The sequence below is a fragment of the Notamacropus eugenii genome, chromosome X (assembly GCF_028372415.1).
Source record: "Notamacropus eugenii isolate mMacEug1 chromosome X, mMacEug1.pri_v2, whole genome shotgun sequence".
Classification (NCBI taxonomy): Eukaryota; Metazoa; Chordata; class Mammalia; order Diprotodontia; family Macropodidae; genus Notamacropus; species Notamacropus eugenii.
Genome location: NC_092879.1, coordinates 22292788 through 22314098, shown reverse-complemented (window position 1 = coordinate 22314098; position 21311 = coordinate 22292788).

Sequence of the window (21311 nt, the reverse complement as noted above, 5' to 3'; positions counted from 1 at the left end):
ATCCTGCTTCAGACACTGTGTGACCCTGGACAAGTCACTTCACCCCATTTGCCTGAGTTTCCTCATTTGTAAAATGAACTGGTGAAGGAAATGGCAAACCACTCCAGTATCTCTGCCAAAAAAACCCCAAGTAGGGTTGCGCAGAATCAGATATTACTGAAAAATGACTGAACAACAATAAAACTGACTCTAGATTCAACACACTTTCTGCTACTTTCTGCTACAACCATGTACTTACCCTTTTCCTGCTGTCTTATAGTCTCCATTATCAGCAGTGGTTATTGTCCTAGGATGAAACACAAACTATGCCCTCAGGGCTTATTGAGGTATACAGGGCTGTTTATTTGCAAATGGAATAGCCCCAGCCTGCTGTGGTTTGTGAAGTGTCTGCTTTTCATGGGTTCTCCCGTTCTCCAGCCTTTCTGCTTTCACTTGTAGCATCCCATAAGTCCTCCAGTTTGCTTCTTTGGATTTGTTGCCATGAGGGCAGTGGTGACTGGAGTCTATTTAGTGCCTCTCAGCTGGGTGGCTCAGAGAGGGGCCTTTTCCCTTTTCCCCATTCCTTCTGATCATGCCATTGGTTCTGGAGGGTCAAGCTTGCTGGACAAATGACCCCAAGTGAGGTGTTAGCACACATCCAACAGCACAGTACTGCAGAGCAAAGGAAGAAGGGAAAGGCCAAACAAAGAAAGTGTTAGATACAGGTTTCATTTATTTGATAAATATTTATTGTGTCTGTGGGAGAAAGACTGCTTGATGCTGGGTGAGATACAAAGTTCAGATAAAACATGGGCTCTGCCCTCAAGGAACTTCAGGTCTAGTTGCAGAATATGACATGAGTGCAGATCACTAGATTACATGGTATTACATAACAGGGGCATTCAAACATTACAAAAGGAAGTACTATGTGAGGTCTAAAGGGGAAGGTTGTCCTAGATCAGGGGTGGGGAACCTGCAGCCTCAAGGTCACATGTGGCCCTCTAGGTCCTCAAGTGTGACCCTTTGACTGAATCCAAGCCTCACAGAACAAATCCCCTTAAGAAAAGGATTTGTTCTGTCAAACTTGGACTCAATCAATGGGCTGCACCCAAGGACCTAGAATCTAGACAGAGGACCCTGAGAAACTTCATGGAGGAAATAACCTTAAAGCCTCTCCTTGGGTTTAAAGGGATAAGTCAGAAATTAAATGAGGAGCTATTCCAGGAATGGGGAATAGTAAGCATGTAAGTGTAATAAGTAATGAAAATGAGTAATAATAAGCAGCTCAGGTTGTATTTGGAGGGATGGGGCAGAAAATAGTTCTGTTGAGATGAAAAATGGCATGTGTAGAAGGGAGTAATAAGAGATGAGGCTAGAAGGGTGGTATGAACAAGGCTTGAATGCCCAGTGAAAGAGCTTGACCTTGGTTTAGCAAGTAGCTATCCCTTCCACATCGTAGGTGTTAAGGGGTGTGATGCCCCCATGATCTGGAAAATCTGCATAAATTTTTTTGGCTCTCCCTTGGTAGCAGAGAAGAAATCTGAATTATTGTGGTATTAAAAGACAAAATATGTTGATATTATACAATGCTATACATATATTTTATGCATTTCTGAGTTTCTAAACTTTTTCTGGGTCATCTGCTGGCCTTTTCGTGTCATGTGTGACTTCTGCAAAACTCTCAGAAAATTCCCATTTAATTTCTTATGCTGACCCATGATATATTGAAGCCGTGATGGGGATGTAGTAGGGAGCCAGAGCCAGAGCAGTCACTATTGACCTTTGTATAGTGCTTCCCTCACAAATGCCTTGTGAGTTAGGCATATTAACCCCTTTTATAGATGAGAAAACTGAAGTTAGCTGAGTTAGTGGGAAGCAGTATTTGAACTCAAATCCCCCGAATTCTAGTTCAGTGTTCTCTCACTAGACTGTGCTGAAGAGTAGTGGTCACATCTCATTAAAAATATATTATCACAACAGTATGAAGGATGAGTTGTAGGGAGTAGGGAGACAGTGAAGGTAGGGACACCTGTTAAGTTATTGCATTCATCAAGGCAGGTGATAATGGCCTCTACTGGGGTGGTAGCCTTGGAAGCAAAGGAGATAAAATCATCCAACCTTGGTGCCCAATTGGGCATCATCTCATGCCCCTGTTGGCAGGTGCTAAGTAGTGAATCTTCTTGTCTGATGTTCTCTGGTACGTTCAAATCTCAGTGTAGTTTATCCAACTCCATCTTTTCCATAGAAATAGAATCCTTTGTTTTTTTATTGTGTGTGGGTCTGTTAAAAGAAGACTTTAACAATAATATATTTTTTACTAATGAGGAAATATGTTTTGTATGATTGTACATGCATAACATACGAAATTGCTCACTGTCTCAGGGAAGGGGACGGGAAGGGAGGGAGAATTTGGAACTCAAAATTAAAAAACAACAACAAATGTTAAAAATTGTTTTTACATGTAATTGGGAAAAACATTATTAAAAAAACAATGAATATGTTTAACTGTGAGCAACTATAAACCATTCCTAATAAGAATGTAAGCTCTCTGTGGACAACAAACCTGTCTGATGCTGTTGGGTACACCCTTAAATATGTATGAAGCATGATTCTTTTTCTAAGTATCGATAAAAGTTCACTGATTAGAATTAAGTTCTTGGTCTACCCCTCTTTTCAATAGGTGTTGAGCTTGGGATGCCAACCATTCCAATTGCAAGGCTCAACTGGATGTTCATGACCTTTACCTTACTGCCAAGTTGACTATTTACTTGCAGGCACCGTAGAGGAGCAGCATGTTTTGTATTGTTTTGTTTTTTTCTAGAGCAGCATGTTTGTACAAGTGATATCATCAGTGTCTCAAACTGTGCCTTTTGGGTAAGGTCCACTGAGTCACAATACGTCATTGACCAACAGGTAAGCATCAAATACCACTTTTGTGGTAAATTGTGAAGATATAGTGAGCTGGAACTTTGCCTGAAAGTTTATAGTGAGTTGGGGAGCCAAAAGCAGAGCACATGGCATAATTAGCTATTTATTTGGTGACTTGGACTCATGAGTTCGGAGTTCAGAGGAAGGGGGCGATCACTATGGGATGGACTACTATGAGTAGGACTTAGGTTGTTGCTGCTGCTCCTGTTGGTGGTAGTGGTGCTGGTGGTGGCAATGGTAGTGGTGGTGTTGGTGGTGGTGGAGGAGGTGGTGGTAGAAAGGAAGAGAGAGGGGACCAACCACCATTCAGCAAAGGTAGAGAGGAGCAGATGTCAGTGGGAATGATTATGGTGTGTTCAGAGATAGTGAAGAGACCCTAATAGTAGAAGGGGCTTATAGAGAAACAGTAGCAAATAGTTGGCTAGGAAAGGGAGTGGGGGAAACCATGTCAGCTGCCCAGCAGCAAAGTCGCTGGTACAGTGGCGCAATGGTATGCATCGAAGGTTCTCAAGCAGAGGAGGGGCATGATGATGAATGTGGTGTTTTAGAAACTGAAATCGGCAGCCTTATTTCCGGAAGGCTTGGACAAGGGAGAGCGTGAAGGCAGGGAAACAGAGAACAAATGTCTCTTGTGCCAGTTGGTTTACACATGTCACGTAAGCCAGTCATCTATTTCAGTGGCCAGGGAATAAATTTACCTTGGTCATTGTCTTCTGTAGTTTGTGGGGGCAGATTGAGCCCAAGGGTTGCCTCTATATTTCTCAGTCAGTGACTGATAGTGAGTGGACTGCTCAGTTTGATCCAAGTCAGTGAATGACCCCAGGATCCATTAAGTTGGTCAGACTGCTCTGACTGTACCTTGCAGATTTTCCCCACCAGTATTTCAATGTGGTCTGTGGGCTCTAAGAGCCCATAAAGCACCCCTCTGATTTATGGAAAGCTGCTAACCAGCACTGAGTCACTGGTCCTTCCAGGAACAAAATGAAGTTTCAGAGAGGAAGGACGGGGGAAGGGAAATGATTTTTCTCTAATTTTTTGAGAACAGATAATGGGAGAAGGCATTTTCCCCCTAATGAAGAGAGACAACTTCAGAAAACAGAGGGAAAGAATACAAAGAAGCAGGTAAAGGTTATGAGAGGGGGTGACTACAGAGTCGGTCAGGAATTGTCTGAGAATAACAGGGAAGACAGCAGAAAAAGAAGCTGCTGGTAGTGCTTCATTAGCAGTGTGTAGACGGGTGTGTGTGTAGGTGAAAGTGGGCGGGGGGAAATTGGAAGATTAGTGAGTAACTGGGAGCGATGATTCAGTTTGGATCACCTGATTATGGGTCGTGTTCCCAGAGAGCTGGCTGTTCCTGTGTGTGGGAGACTGATGGAAAAATAAAATGTAAATATGTTTGGAAGGAAAATGACCTGGAAAGTTTGAAACTCAAAAATGTTTGCTATTATGAACATAGCTTTATTATGAAATTTACATCAAACCCTTTGGGACTAGAAAGAGATGTAAGAACAAATATTGCTGGATGAAAGTCTTGCATGATTTATAGTCCCAGTTATATCTGACTAATCTTGTGCTATGGTAAAAGCATATTTTTCAAATTGGTGTTTTGCTAATTGACATGGGAATGGGAATTGACATGGCCCATTAAGGTTAGAAATAAAACTTTGGATTCCTCCACTCGTTTGGCTAATGTTCTCACCTTGTGTGTTAAACACTTGGATGAAAGGCTATTTTTGTAAATATAAGTAAAACAATCCTACTTTAATATGTAGCAAAGGTACCTTGTAATTTTAGCATCATGTTGGTTAAAGATTTTAAAAACAAATTCCATTCACTCTAATCTCAGGAAACTGTGGTGAAAGAGGAATAAGAAAAAAAAAAGCCCAACACTCCAAACATTATAATCGTTTTTCTTTTTCCATGGTATGTATTTGAATCCAAGAAGTAAGCCCTTGGAGATGAACTCCTGGTTCTGGGAAATGAAAGGGGGCATCGTTCAGTGTGAATTACTCATGTTAAGGGGCTTTACATTTCTGAGTCTCCTTCCAGCTTCCACACAAAGTATGCACTGATGAATTGGTGGGCAGTGGAAGACAGTGTGGGGAATATCACGAAGATCATTCAGGGAGCTGGGAGACGAATAAGCCAGGGTCTTTGTTCCTTATCCAGAGAGTTTATCAAATCTGGTCCGTGAGACCATAAGTTAATGTTTCAGGGACCAGAAGTGCTTTGTTTTCACTCTCTTTCCTTGATCCCCTGTTCATGTTTCATAAACTCCTACTATGTTAGAATGGACCTAAGATCATTCATTTCAAATCTTTCATGTTACTATTTTCTTAAAAAGTTTGACTCATATTTTTTTTTGCACCACAATATTTTTCTGATATATCCTCCCTTGTAACAAAGCACTAACCCTTTGATTTTATAAATTAGGAAAACAAGACCTGGAGGCTTTCCAGTACTACCAAGGTCACACAGAGAGTTAGTGACAGAATTGAGATTAGAAACCAAATCTCCTTAACTCCAAGTCAAGATTGCAAGCATACTCTCTGCCTTTCCATATTTAATTTCCATGTAGGAGTGAAATTCCCTGTATCCATTATAATCCTTTGTGTGCTAACATACAATGGATTATCTCTTAGGCCAGGCTGAGGTCTGTATGGATAGGTAAATGCCAAATCTTAACCACATTTACTTAAAAGACTTTTTGTGAAATTGATTTGTAACATAGGGCACAATGACAGGAAGTAAAATGTGTTTTTTTTTAATGTTACCTTTGCTTGATATTATTATGTGTTTTAGCTGATTCCCAATTCAGCTGGGTTTAAAAATTTTTAAAAGTCAAGTGGTTACAATTATGTACAATTTAACTTAGTAGTACACAATTCTGATTAGAAAGAGCCATTTAAAACAACAGAAAGGTTGGGGGTGGGGGAGTCAAAGCTTTTAAGCATAAGACTTTGATATTATCTCTTCTTAAGATGAGTCAAATTCCATTGAGAACAGCTTGAGAACATGGTTGTTAAAAATGAACCGAAGAGTTTTGATTTATACCTCTGTTGCAGCTTAATAAAAAAATCATACTGATTTTTTTTTCAGAAGACATAATGTCTTAGGAGGGTGGGAGAAGACAGTAAAAGCCTTGGCATCTGTGGGATGTCGTCAAGACAAGTTTTTAAGAATCACTGTCCATGGGTGCCTGGAGAAGGCTGATCAGTCAAGGGGTGGGAGTGGGGGATACTTAATGGAATAAGGTGGCTTTGTTTTTGCTGCTGAGAGTTTTATGGACTTCATTATTCCTCTCACTTGGATCTAGAACCTAGTTGTCAGACTTACAGTGATATACCTGATTCCTTCCTATGTATCCTGCTCAGAGGTAGAGACTGCTTAGGAGAACCAGTTAGAAGTCTTCCCAATGTATTTATTAATTTCCATTATCCCAATGTATTTATTCATTTCCATTATTCATTAGCAGAAGCAACATGTTTGTTTTCTGAGAATAAGATTTCTACAACTGAGTATGTAGCAATTTTAATGATGAGACACTCAAACGAAAGAAATTGAAAGGCCAAATCTTAAGCTTTTTGAAGGTGAAGGATTGTTTCTTTTTTATTCCTCCAACCAAGAGGTTGCTTCCTCTTGATTCAATTCTACTGGCATTATCAAGATAAAAGTATCTTTGAAATCTTGGGGACATAACATAGAGTTATATGTTATATATAAATATCTATAAATAGAGTTTAACAGTCTCACACTTTCTGAGGCCCACAGAAGGAAAGAAAACGTCCAACTTGGGATGGACAGAGGATGCAGGAAGGATACGTGGAGAGACAAAACATTTGAGCTAGATTGTAAAAGATAGTAGAATTTAGCAGGCAGAAATATGGTGGAGATGACATTGCAAGGGTAGGGAATGATGTGAGCCAAAAGCATGGAGGTAGGAAAATTAAGGTTGTGGTTTTAGGGTAGGTGAGGGTATAGTCACCTAGCTAAGTGGGAAATGAGCAGGAAATATATCTGGCCATTTGATGGCTACTCTAGGTGAGCTGGTTAAACTGTCTTCAAAATACCACCCTCTTCCACTTCTAGAAGAACGGTTTGAATCAGTATGACTGGGAGAGGACCCCTGTTTCTTTGGTCTGGCACCTCCCTGCAGCAGTGGTGCACTTCGGGACTTCATGGAGTGAAGGTGGCCCCTAGTTCCAAGGCACAAAAGCACCAGTGGGAGACAGATGGTGTAAATGTCCAGCACTAGTGAATTTTTAAAAATCATTGTCATTTGCTAGTCAGCAGTAACTTGTACCTCTAACCTCCTTTAGTTGGGACTATTCAACAGCAACAAAACAAAACAAAGGATGAACAATTAATTCAACTGATTTTCTTAAAGTGTTTCCCTACAGACAAATAAACCTCATTGACTCTCTGCATGAGTTATGAGTTGCATTGCATAGGCGAGGAATCAAGGTCTGTGAATTTCATGCATATTATTACACCCTTGTGTAGGAGGTTGAGACCTGAAGTTTCTTTTACTTCCTAATATATTATTTTCTTCTGGTAGTCTTTCAGGTTTCATTGTACAGAATTTCTCAGGCATAGAATTTGGGGGTCATGCGCATCCTTTCCTCAATTCCAGTCCTTACTTGATACATTTTGGTACTGATATTTTAATTTTTTATTTATTTTTCCCTTATTTGCTGCCAAATGAATGAGTTCAGGACAACTAAATCTCATCTCTTTGATCATCTAATCTTTTTTATTTTTAAATTTAAATCTCTACCCTTCTTTGAATAGAAGTCTTAAAAACTGATTACACAATTCCCTACCTTCTTAAACAGACTCCTGGACACAATGACAATTTTTTTTCTTTATACAAACACCTGTTCATCTTCTATGCCAAATGTGATGATACCCAAAAGGGGCTGCTGTGGTACATGGGAGCTGTTTGCCTCTGTGCTAAATGGCTTTTTGAAGTTAATGAATCTCTAGCTCCCATCTGTGTTCCTGTGCTCCTTCACCTCCTGAAATTGTACCTTTACTATGGACTGGGAAATCCAATGACCAGGGTTAACTAGATTCATGCATAAAATTTTCCAACTAGTTGCTAGGAAGTTAGGTGGTGAGGTAGATAGAGCACTGGGCCTGGAGTCAGGAAGACCTGAGTTCACATCTGGCCTCAGACACTTACTTTGGGAAAACCTCTTAACCTCTGGCTGCCTCAGTTTCCACAACTATAAAATGGGGATTGTACTAGCATCTCTCTCCTAGGATTGTTGTCAAGATCAAATGAGATGATATTGTAAAGCACTTAGGTGCTTATAAATGTATGTTCCCTTCCCCATAAAATAAAAGGAAATGGTGTTGACTTGAGGGCTGGAGGGACCCTCATGAGTAAATTATAAGAGTTTTTCTCTTAAGTTAAGTTCATGATTGTTGGAACACCTAGAACTTAGACTTTTCTTGCTTTTGGACCCTCAGCTATGGTCTTGAAAGATGAAGCACCAATCAGATAAGAAAAGTCATTGGGGCATTTTAAAAATGTGTCTTTATTTTTCTATCAGTTGCTAAGTCTCTCACCCAAGCCTTGAAGTTAATTGAAATATGTGCAAAGAGTTATGCTTATTATCCGAGAGAGATCCAAAGATCAAATTGGGGCAATTCCCTGGCCCCAGGTAGCTTCCAGTCTAGGTTTTGTGGAAGAGGGAACATTCAAGCTGTTTCCTGAAGGATGGATTCCTGGGTAATGAACCAGATAAAGGACATGAACAAAGTACAGAGATGGGAGAACCTAGGCTCTATTCAGGGAATGGTGAGTAGTTTGTATTGAGAAATAGAAAACTTGAAGGGGAAGTAGTATGAGAGAGATCTGTAAAGAGAGGAGAGTACAAACAGTCTTGAATGCCAAGCTAAGGAGTCTAGACAAGGCAGGGCAATGAAGGTTTTTTGAGTGATGTGATCACAGTAGTACATCACATGGGAAGCAGTTGGTTGGATCAGGGAAGTGACTGGAAATATTAGGTTGGTTCAAGAAACCCACAAAATAGTTTAGACAAGAGCTCTATCACCAGGGACTGAACTAGGGTGGGAGCTGTGGGTAATAAAAAGGGATAAAGCTGTAGAGGAAGAGTCCATGATGTTTGGTAGCTAATTGGATGTGAGAGGGAGGGAGGCATTAGGCTGCCAGCAGAAATAGGGAGGAGAAGGAGGAAGAGATGAAGGAAGAGGAGGAGGAAGAAGTGGTTCAGGTGCAAAGAGAAGCTTGGTTCAGAAAATTAGATTGAGAGGTTAGGGCTAAGAGACTCAGGTCAGTGTGATATTATGAAGCTGTGACATGGATTGGGTCATCAGGGGAGAGAGAGAGAGAGAGAGAGAGAGAGAGAGAGAGAGAGAGAGAGAGAGAGAGAGAGAGAGAGAGAGAGAGAGAGAGAGAGAGAGAGAGAGAGAAAGAGTATATATATATAAGGGTGGCCCCTGCCACCCTTTATTTGAATGAATCAGACCTCCTTAGTCTCCCACTTTCACCTCTGGCCCCTCTCTCATGCATCCTAGAATTCAGAAAACAGTTTTGTGTTGCAGTCATCAACCTCCTACTTTACATCTCTACCTTCTTCTAAAATTTCTAGGGGTCTGACTCCCATCCTAAGCGGATCAGTAGGTCTGATGTGCTGCTTTTGGCAGTTTTATGCAGACCAATAAAGGAACATCTCAAGTCACAAAAAGAAAAACGGGATCCATGTTCTCTTTCCAAAGGAACTTTAAGTTTCTGAAGGATTCCTTCATTGGACAAGGGGCTGACATTTAGAATACCTTCTAACTCCTTTCTCACCACTCTGCTAATTTCACCACAAAAGCAGAACATGCCCCTCAGGACCAAGGGCCTTTCTGTAGTGGTCTGGATTTCATGGGCTGCATGGCCAAAGACTTTATCACTTAGCAAGTTGCCAGTCTTTTGGTGTTGAGTCTCTCCACATTCATCAAAGTTGGGCCTCAGAAAGCAGAAACTTACCAAGACAAATGATTCACCAGAGTGGGTTCCCTAGTGCCCACAATCTGTTATACTAAAATTGACCTTCCTGTAATTTTTTTTTAGGAACATAGACATCATTTGGATAAAGTACATGTGCATCTCATGTGTATATGTATCCTGCCCCCTTGAAATGCAAACTAATTCTTATCTTGGAACATGAGAGAGGCTTCAGAAGTGCTGAAACCTGTCATAGGCCAAATTGAGGCCAGAACTATGGCCAATCTGCTCATTCCTAGCAATTGCATCACAGTCTCTATTGGGACCTATCGTATTATATGTGACCCTTTTCATCATCAGCAAGTAACACACACATACAAATGTACTCTGATGCTTTTTAGGATGGTCTATTTCCCACAATTTCAGAAATGCTAAACAAGCAACTGTTCTCTGCAACATCAGTCCACCTCTTTTTGGTAGCATCTTTTTAACTCTAGATCAAATATCAAACATTTTTGGTCCAAATTTTGTAAATTAACTGCATGAATTTAGGAAGGTAGTGAGACAACCAATGGAAAATAGCATCTCAATGAATCCAAAGTACTCTTTAGTGACTGAGATTGTAGCACCTTCTTTGTTTTCAGTGTCTGATTCTTGTTGCTTCTAGCAGCAGTCCCAGTTCCAATGCTATCTCCCACCCCTACCCCCACCCCTACCCCAACCCTTGGTTTCAATTTTGCTTCTTCTGATCTTCTGTGGGCTAGGAAAGTGGATCTCCAAGCTTGTTAAAGTTGAGTCCAAAATAAGTCAATAGGATCTGATTGAAGGATTGTCCTTTGGGTAAAGTATACCATGCCAGTATTACTTGAACACTTGGTCCAACCCTGCCCTGACTGCAGAAGTGTTGCCAGTTGCCATGGTGGCTTATCCTAAAGCTTCTACTGTCATTATGTGCCACATTCTTCTTTTTCTAAAATCAATGACATTTCTTGATTTTTCAATCCCTGCTTTCACTATTAGCCAGACAGGCACTCTTCAGGCTGAAGTCATGCAAACTTTTATAACAATTCTATAAAGAAAGAAACTTTCCAAACAAGAGAGGGGGTTGAGTTTACCCATGCTATTGTTGTTCTCATTGGCTCTTGGGCTGTTGACAAGGAAGCCACTTTTGGAGAGACCCATGAAATCTAGATATTTTGGCTCGCTGTACTCTTTCAACTAGGTTAGCAAATAGAAAAAAAAAAGAGTGGAAAGAGGCAGGAGAGTGGGGTACTATCCCTGCTACTAACTCACTGCAAGGCTTTTAGGCAAGTTGTCTTCTCTCATTTGGCCTTAATTCACTTCTTTATAAAATGAGGGAGTTGGATTAGCTGATATCTAAGGGCCTTTCTATGTTGGCAGTTCTAGAAACTTTTGATTGATACCACCTTGTCAAAGCTGAACCAATCTTGTTAAAGAATCCACATCCTGCTTTCTATGTCCAATTTCTAGAGTAATAGAGCCTCACTTCGAAGAAAATCAAATTTGCATTTGTTCTCTTTGATGCATGTTTGAGCCAAATCCATTTTTCTTCTCCTTTCTAGGGTGTAAATGAAGACCTTACCAAGTTAGTCACTGATAAGATTGTCTCTGATATGATTCAGATTTATACCATGGACACCAAAATCCCTTAATTGTTTTAGAACTATCCAAAAAGAAGTGTTTAAATTTTGGGAGGGCTAGACTTGGCATGACCAAAATGGGTTGTGACTTTGAGAAGTTGCCTGAGAAAGATGTCAGAGTAAAAGGACAGACCTCTAGAAGCTACCCACATAGCCCATAAAATACCTGTAAAAATGACTCTAAACAAGTTCTAGAGCAGCAGAAGTCAGAAAACGACAGAGTGAAAGAGATTTCTAGCCCAAGACAGCCTGGAAGGCCAACAAGAAAGGTCTATTGCACTAGGCTTGGAGCAGAGCACAGCCTGACCTTGGCCACACAGCAGAGACAGGATAGGACGGGAGGAGGCCTCAGGGCACATGGAATCCCTGGCAGCAGCTGCAGTTCCCAGATCCCTCAACCCACAAACGCCAAAGTAAGCTTCAAAGGTCAGTGAGAGGCCCCAGGGCAGCAGCAGTTGCTGTGGCACAGTGTCAATTTTAGGAGCCCTCAGCCTAAAGCCCTTAAGGGAATTGTGCTGCTGATCTAGATCTCAGGCCTGAGTGGTGGTGAGGAGGAGCTCTGGCTGGCCTGGTGGAGCTGATTGAGGCTCTGGAGAGGGAATTCTACTCCCAGATCCTGGGCAAAAAAGAGTGCTTGTGGTTTCTCCCAGACCAGAGTACAGGCCAGGAGAGGAGTAAACTCCTCCTCCTTGATTGTGCCACCTTGGAGGAACTGAGAACTTATGGGTCCCCAGAGTATACCCTCCTCTTGACAAAGGACTCAAAAGTCAAGTAACTGGCTGAGAAAATGCCCAAAAAAGGGAAAAAATAAGACTCTAGAAGGCTACTTTCTTGGTGAATAGGTATTTTCTTCCATCCTTTTTGATGAGGAAGAACAATGCACACCATCAGAGGAAGACCTAAAACTCAAGGCTTCTGCATCCAAAACCTCCAAAATAAATATGCAATAGTCTCACGCCATGGAAAAGCTCAAAAAGGATTTTGAAAATCAAGTAAGAGAGGTGGAGGAAAAATTGGGAAGAGAAATGAGAGCATTGCAAGAAAATGATGAAAAGCAAGTCAACAGCTTGCTAAAGGAGACCCCAAAAAATGCTGAAGAAAATAACACCTTTAAAAATAGGCTAACTCAATTGGCAAAAGAGGTCCAAAAAGCCAATGAGGAGAAGAATGCTTTAAAAAGCAGAATTAGCCAAATGGAAAAGGGGGTTCAAAAGTTCACTGAAGAAAATAGTTATTTAAAAATTAGAATGAAGCAGAAAGCTAATGACTTCATGAGAAACCAAAAAATTACAGACAATGTGAAATATCTCATTGGAAAAATAACTGACCTGGAAAATAGATCCAGGAGAGACAATTTAAAAATTATGGGACTACCTGAAAGCCATGATGAAAAAAAGAACCTAGACATCATCTTTCATGAAATTATCAAGGAAAACTGCCCTGATATTCTAGAACCAGAGGGTAAAATAAATATTGAAGGAATCCACCAATCACCTCCTGAAAGAGATCCAAAAAGAGAAACTCCTAGGAATATTGTAGTCAAATTCCAGAGCTCCCAGGTCAAGGAGAAAATATTGCAAGTAACTAGAAAGAAACAATTCGAGTATTGTGGAAATACAATCAGGATAACACAAGACCTAGCAGCTTTTACATTAAGGGATCAAAGGGCTTGGAATATGATATTCCAGAAGTCAAAGTAACTAGGATTAAAACCAAGAATCACCTACCCAGCAAAACTGAGAATGATATTTCAGGGAAAAATGGTCACTTAATGAAATAGAGGACTTTTAAGCATTCTTGTTGAAAAGATCAGAGCTGAATAGAAAATTTGACTTTCAAACACAAGAATCAAGAGAATCATGAAAAGGTAAACAAGAATGAGAAATCATAAGGGATTTTACTAAAGTTGAACTGTTTACATTCCTACATGGAAAGATAATATTTGTAATTCTTGAAACTTTTCTCAATATTTGGGTAGTTGGAGGGATTATACACACATACACATGTGTATATATATATATATATATATATATATATATATATATATATATATATATAGAGAGAGAGAGAGAGAGAGAGAGAGAGAGAGAGAGAGAGAGAGAGGCAGCATAAGGAAAGTTGAATAAGAAGGGATGATATCTAAGATAATAAAATTAAGTGGTGAGAGAGGAATATATTGGAGAATAAAGGGAGAAATGGAATGGGGCAAATTATCTCTCATAAAAGAGACAAGAAAAAGCTTTTTCAGTGGAGGGGAAAAGGGGGGAGGTGAGAGGGAAAAAGTGGTGCTTACTCTCATCACATTTGGCTTAAGGAAGGAATAACATGCACACTCAATTTGATATGAAAATCTATTTAACACTACAGGAAAGTAGGGGAGAAGGGGATAAGTGGAGTGGGGGGGGATGATAGAAGGGAGGGCAAATGGGATCAGGGAGTAATTAGAAGTAAACACTTTTGGGGATGGACAAGGTCAAAAGAGAGAATAGAATAAATGGGGGGAAGGACAGGATGGAGGGAAATATAGTCTTACACATCATCACTATTATGGAAATCTTTTACAAAACTACACATATATAGCCTATATTGAATTACTTGCTTTTCAGTGAAGTTGGATGGGGAGGGAGGAAGGGAGAGAAGTTGGAACTCAAAGTTTTAGGAACGAATGTTGAGAATTGTTTTTGCATGCAACTGGGAAATAAGAAATATAGGTAATGGGGTATAGAAATCTATCTTGCCCTAGAAGAAAAGAGAGGAGATGGGGATAAGGGAAGGGAGGGGTGTGATAGAAGAGAGGGCAGATTGGAGAAAGGGGTAATCAGAATGTATGGTGTTTTGAGGTGGGGGAGGGGAGAGATGGGGAGAAAATTTGAAACTCAAAATTTTGTGGAAATGAATGTTGAAAACTAAAAATAAATAAACATAAAAAATGTTGCCTGAAAGGTTCAAGTAAGAAGACTGGCCATGGGGAGCAGTTTTGCAGTACCAGGGTGGGGGGCAAAGAGGAGAAAGGGAGAAAAAAATTAAGTTTCATTCTTTATTCTGTGATGGGTCTTTGACATATTCAGCAGTAGAGTCAATTATCATTATAAACGATTCCCTCTTTTGATAGTTCTTTTCTTCCTCCCCAAATTTATTAATTTATTTGTTTTCAGTTTTCCATAATCACTTCCACAAATTCCAAATTTCCACACTTTCTCTTCTCCCTCCAAGATGGCATGAAATCTTATATGGGTTCTGCACATGCATTCCTATTAAACACATTTTCTCATTAGTCATGTTGCATAGAAGAATTAAAATGGATGGGAGAAACTATGAGAAAAAACAAACCAAAACAAAGCATAACACAAAAGAAAATAGTTTCTTCATTCTGCGTTCTGACTCCATATTTCTTTCTCTGGATATAGATGGCATTTTGCATCATGAGTCCTCTGGAAATGTTTTAGGTCCTTGCATTGCTGTGAAGTCTATCAAAAACAGTTCTCGCACACTGTGACTGTTACTGTGTATTAATGTTCTCCTGACTCTGCTCACTTCACTCAGCATCAGTTCATATAAGTCTACCCATGTATTTCTGAAGTCTGCCTGTTTGTCATTTCTTATAGAACAATAGTATTCCATTACATCCATATACCACAACTTGTTCAGCCATTCCCCAATTGATGGGCATCCTCTCAATTTCCAGTTCTTGGCCACCACAAAAAGAGGAGCCATAAGTATTTTTGGTACATATGGGTCCTTTTCCCATTTTTATGATCTCTCTGGGATGCAGCCCTAGAAGTGGTACTGCCGAGTCAAAGGGTATGCACATTTTTATAGCCCTTTGGACATAGTTCCTAATTGCTCTCCAGAATGATTGGATCAGCTCACAGCTCCACCAACAATGAATTAGTGTTCCAACTCTCCCACATCTTTTCCAACATTTATCATTTTCCTGTTTTGTCATGTTAGCCAATCTGATAGATGTGATGTGGTACCTCAGAGTTGTTTTGATTTTTATTTCTCTAATCAATAGTGATTTAAAGCATTTTTTCAGATGACTGTAGATAGATTTACTTTCTTCCTCTTAAAACTGCCTGTTCATATCCTTTGACCATTTATCAGTTGGGGAATGGCTTGTATTGTACATTTGACTCAGTTCTCTATGTATTCTAGAAATGAGGCCTTTATCACAAATACTAGTTGTAAAAATTCTTTCCCAGTTTTCTGCTTTCTTCCTAATCTTGGTTGCATTGGCTTTGTTTGTGCAAAACCTTTTCAATTCGCTGTAATAAAAGTTATCCATTTTGCATTTCATAATGTTCTCTATCTCTTGTTTGGTCATAAATTGCTCCGTTCTCCCTAAAGCTGACAAAGAAACCATTCCTTGCTCCCCTAGTTTGTTTATGGTATCGTGTACCTATTTAGATTTTATTCTGGTATACAATGTCATGCATATGGTCTATGCCCAGTTTCCACCACACTATTTTCCAGTTTTCACAGTAGTTTTTGTCGAACAGTGAATTCTTATTCTAGAAGCAGGGGTCCTTGGGTTTATCAAATAGTAGACTGCCAAAATCATTGACTACTGGGTCTTGTGTACCTAACCTAGTTTGCTGATCTACCCTTCTATTTCTTAGCCAGTACCAAGTGGTTTTGATGATTGCTGCTTTATAATATAATTTAAGATCTGGTATGGCCAGGCCACCTTCCTTAGTGTTTCTTTTCATTAATTCCTGTGATATTCTGGACCTTTTGTTTTTTCAGATGAATTTTGATATTAATTTTTTCTAGGCCTATAAAATAATTTTTTGGTAGTTTGATTAGTATGGCACTGAATAAGTAAATTAATTTAGGTAGAATTGTCATTTTTATTATATTAGCTCGGTCTACCCACAAGCAACTGATGTTTTTCTACTTACTTAGATCTGACTTTTTTTGTGTGAAAAGAGTTCTGTAATTGTGTTTGTTTTGGCAGGTAGACTCCCAAATATTTCATAGTGTCTACAGTAAATTTAAATGGGATTTTTCTTTCTACCTCTTGCTGTTGGGCTTTCTTAGTAATATATAGAAATGCAGATGATTTATGTTGGTTTATTTTGTATCCTGCAACTTTGCTAAAGTTGTTTATTATTTCAGGCAGTTTTTCACTTGATTCTCTAAGTATATCATCATATCGTCCACAGAAAGTGATAACTTAGTTTCTTCTTTGCCTATTCTAATTCCTTCTATTTTTTTCTTTTCTTATTGTTAAAGCTAACACTTCTAGTACCATATTAAAAAATAGTGGTGATAATGGACATTCTTGTTTCACCCCCAATCTTACTGGAAATGCATCTAGCTTCTCCCCATTACATATAATGCTTGCTAGTGGTTTTAGGTAGATAGTACTTATTATTTTAAAGAAGGCTCCATTTATTGCTGTGCTCTCCAATGTTTTCCATGGAAATGGGAGTTAGATTTTTTTCAAAACCTTTTTTTCTGTATCTATTGAGATAATCATGCGGTTTCTGTTAGTTTTGTTGTTGATATGATCAATTATGCTGATAGTTTTCCTAATATTGAGCCAGTCCTGCTTGATGGTTCTTTTCATTGTTGCAGTGTTGTAGTGATGTATATTGTTCTTCTGGTTCTGTTTTTTGCTGTTGTTGTTGCTCTGAATCAATTCATAGAAATCTTTCCAACTTTCTTTGAATTCCTCATAGTTGCCATTTCTTATGATGCAGTAACATTCCATGATGTTCACATGCCATATGAATTGGTTCATGTTTAATGAGGAATATGCAGTTTTAAACCTTCAGTTATTATCTTTGGTACCTTGGGAGATCTTTGGCTTTGTTGCAAACTGTATCTCTTTGTTCAAATGAAAACCACAGTGGAATATGTATTTCACTGCCCTTTGGGATATTTTTTAAAAGGCAGGCATAAAACAAGCATATTCTTCCCATGTTAGATGAATTATATTTTATTTGGCTTAATAAAAGGTAAACCCCTGTAAGCAACTTTTCTTTTCTAGATAGTTCTAGTTACCTCTGATTCCAATTCTTATGTTATTTAAAAACAACATGGTTTGTGTATGCATTTAAAGTCATATTACTGTCACCTAGAATGGTTCCATAAATTGAAAATATTCTTTGTGTCACAGTGCTATTCATTATCAGTACAGGCTCTGCCTGACTTATGGACATCATGGACTGGACAATGAATGGGGAGCGTCTCCCTGCTAGGGGTAGGAGTGGTGCTGCTCTCAGCCCACATGTCCTCACCTCATCACCCAGAGTACAGCAAGAGACACGTTGGCTGCTTTTCCTAGACCCCTTATTGACATTCTCCCATGAAACCAGAGCTGGGGAGGGATCTTTAGCGATTATCTAGTCCATTGTCCTCATTTTACTGATGGGAAAACTGAGGCCCAGAGAGAGAAGGAGACTCACTCAGGGTCATGACAACATTATGAATGGCAGTTAGCTTGGCTGGGCATTCTTCTTCACCTGGATCACTTCAATGATGACAAATCTTTGTTCATTGAAGGTACAGGTTTTTTTTAAACAGCCCAAAATCTTTTTGTGACAAGTATGGACAATTTTGCTGAGTGGTAACTCCTAGAAATTCCAAGTGCTTTTTGAGAAACAAGAACAGCATTGCATGAATGAATGGTCTGAGACTGGTGGAGCTGGGGGAGGGAGGAAGGATTGCTTTTAAGGGCAGTACTCTTTTGCATGTATAGGTTTCTTTAATGTCACTGAATCAGACCCTCCTTTATTTGAGCCCAGAGGCATGACTCTATTGCTATTAGTGCTGTAGTTCCTCAGCAGTTGTGGTTAAACACGTTTATGTGGACTAACTGCTCTGTAGAAGACTGGTTCTTTGGGAAATCATCTGTAACAAAAATGAATTTGATATCACAACTGGCTTGTAAGTTTAGGGTTGCCTGTCTCAATGTGAGTGCAAAACATCAGGTTTGTGTAGGACAACGTCTTTGGATAGTGATTCCCAACTCTGAGTTTTTATTTCCCTAAGGTGTGCCCCGTTATCTTCAGTTATACCACACTATTCTCACAGCTAAGGTAATTTGCCTCCATTTTAATTTTTTTCTTTGGACTGAAAAGGATTTATTTTATTTTTTAATAATTAATTTATTTTCATTTTTAATTTTTTAAAAAAGTCATAGGATTAAAGCCTGGAAGGGACCTCAGAGATCTTGCAGTCCAATGTCCCACTTTTACATATGAGAAAACTGAGTTCCAGGGAGGGGAAGTAATTTATTCAAAATCACACATAAGATTCTAGACTTAAAGCTAGAAGGCTATCTAGTTCAAACACTTTGTTTTACAGAGGAAGAAACTGAGGCTTAGAGAGGTAAACTGACTTGATTATAAGCAAGGTTATACAGGTAGTAAGTAGCAGAGTCTGGATTCGAACCCAGGTCCTTTGACTGCCCTTTCCACTGTGCCACACTGTCACCAAGCGCTGTATGGGTTGGGGAACTGGTTTCAGTTAGAAGACCCTTCCTGAGTCAATAAGCTACTCTGTCCTAGGCACCATACTAGGTTCTGGGGATGTACAAAGCAGGACAACACCATCTGATAGAGACAACTTGAGAACAGCCCTTAATGTGGAAACTCATGTTGAAAAGGCTTGACTTGGTCCAGTCTCTTGTTCAAACTGCTCAGGAAAGAGATATTTGAGGGGAAGGAGACTGTCTTCTTTATAGCCCCTCTAATGTCTAGCATAGGTCAAAAATGGTCAGGAAATGTTTGGTCTAGTCTATGTAACAAATACTAATTTTCATGGTTATCAGTTGGGATTCATTTGTCAAATGCTGGAAAGGCATTTAGCCTCTCCAATTTCTTTCACCTTCCCGGATCCCATCTTTCCTCCTTGCCTTTAAAGACAGAAAACATAAGATACTAGATGGCATTGGGTAGAATGCAGGACTCTGTCAGGAAGACCAGAATTCAAATCCTGCCTCAGACACTTACTGTAAGTTAACTACTTTCAGCCTCAATTTCCTTATCTCATAAATGGGGAGAATGATAGCACTGACTTCCTTTACAAGGTGGTTGTGAGTGGCAAATGAATATTGTGTTTGTGTCCTCTTCTGCTAAACCAAGTCTCCAAGCCTTTCCTCCTAGCTCCCCTAGTGCACAGTCAATGCTTTAGGTTTGTGGAGTGAATGCTGGGTAGAGAGTGAGAGGGCCAATAAAGGGACCTGAATATTGGAGAAAAGGCCATAGAATTCTGAAAGGACTGTAGGCAGGTTCACAGTATACTGCCAGGCTAACCTCTGGTTTAATCATTTCCTTGCCAAGACTCATCAACTAAGTCTATGAAATATTTTTCCATAGGAACCTCACTCATATTTTATAACAGACATCAACAAGAAAAGAGGATTCATGTTACAGGAATATATTATGTAGCTTTGGGGTAGTGGTGGGGGGGGGATAATAGTTCTCTTATATCAAATGAGAGGCAGTTTTTCCCAAGGTAGACAATTCCTCCTCAGAGCTCACAACTGAACTGGGCACAAGGGAGACAAGCTGGTCTTTGCCACTTATCTCTTATTTTCTGATCCTTTTCTATCTCCAAGAAACCTACCTTTTACAGCTGCCAACTCAGAAATGGCATTATAGGCACCAAAAAGGAACTTCACATCCAACAGTCTTTGGAGTCAACCAGGAAATTGGCATCCATCACTGCTCTATTAATTTGCAAGCCTCCAGCTTTTTCCTAGGGTCTAATGATGAGGGGAAATGGGGAGAGGATTTTGCAGAATAATATGAAATAAGATCTCTTGGGAGTCAAGAAGGTCAAAACCTGTCAATGCTGAGTATGAAATGATGATAAAAAACCCCAAAAAACCATGTTGTCCAAGCAAGGCCTCCAAGGGCTATTAGCCTTGTACGGATGAGTCAGCCCTGGATTATTTGTGCCACTGAAAGACAGGACATTGGTATGGAGGTTACAAAACAATGAATCATCAGTCACACAGTAAAAGAAATAATAGCTATTTATCGAGTGTCTGTGTAAGGTACTCTGCTCTTCATGTGATCATGTGGTAGTGGAGGGGTACATTGTGTGTGTGTGTGTGTGTGTGTGTGTGTGTGTTTGTGGGTGCATGTATATGTATATGTGTGTATACATAAATATATGAACATACACTATACATATGAGAAACGAGCATTTCTCTCTTATATTTAATAACTAATTATTGTATTAGGACCAAGGTTTTGCTTTTTCTCTTTTCTATTTCCTCAACCAGAAATCAACCAGTGTGGGAGATCTGTTTTAGAGATTTACCTAACTAAGTTCTAATAAGACAGTAAAAGAAATTCTAAATTTGGGCAAATGGGTATATTCCTGTTCATTGAGTTTGCCCAGAGAGGTCTGGGAAAATGTTGACTATCATCAAGATAGATGATATGGAAATTGATGTCTCTTTGACCAAGATTTGAGTGATCTAAGTCGTACCTCAAGACAGCCCATTTCCCCTTGTGTTAACCAATCAGAGCTGGTTTGCCATCCCTCAGGAACACCTCCTCTTCAAAGGGCACATAAACTGTGACCCCACCACCGTTAGGGTTCTTTGGTCTAAGAGAGATGGCCAAATGGCCATCCTTTTATTAATAACCTGATGCTCTTATTAATAAAATGATTTAATTACCCAGAAACCATGTCTTTCAAAACTTTTTAATCATTTTATACACACACACACACACACACACGTACACACATGTACACACACACATATTCCTTCCTAACTAGATTATAACTCAAATTTGTTCAAAAATTGATTCATATGA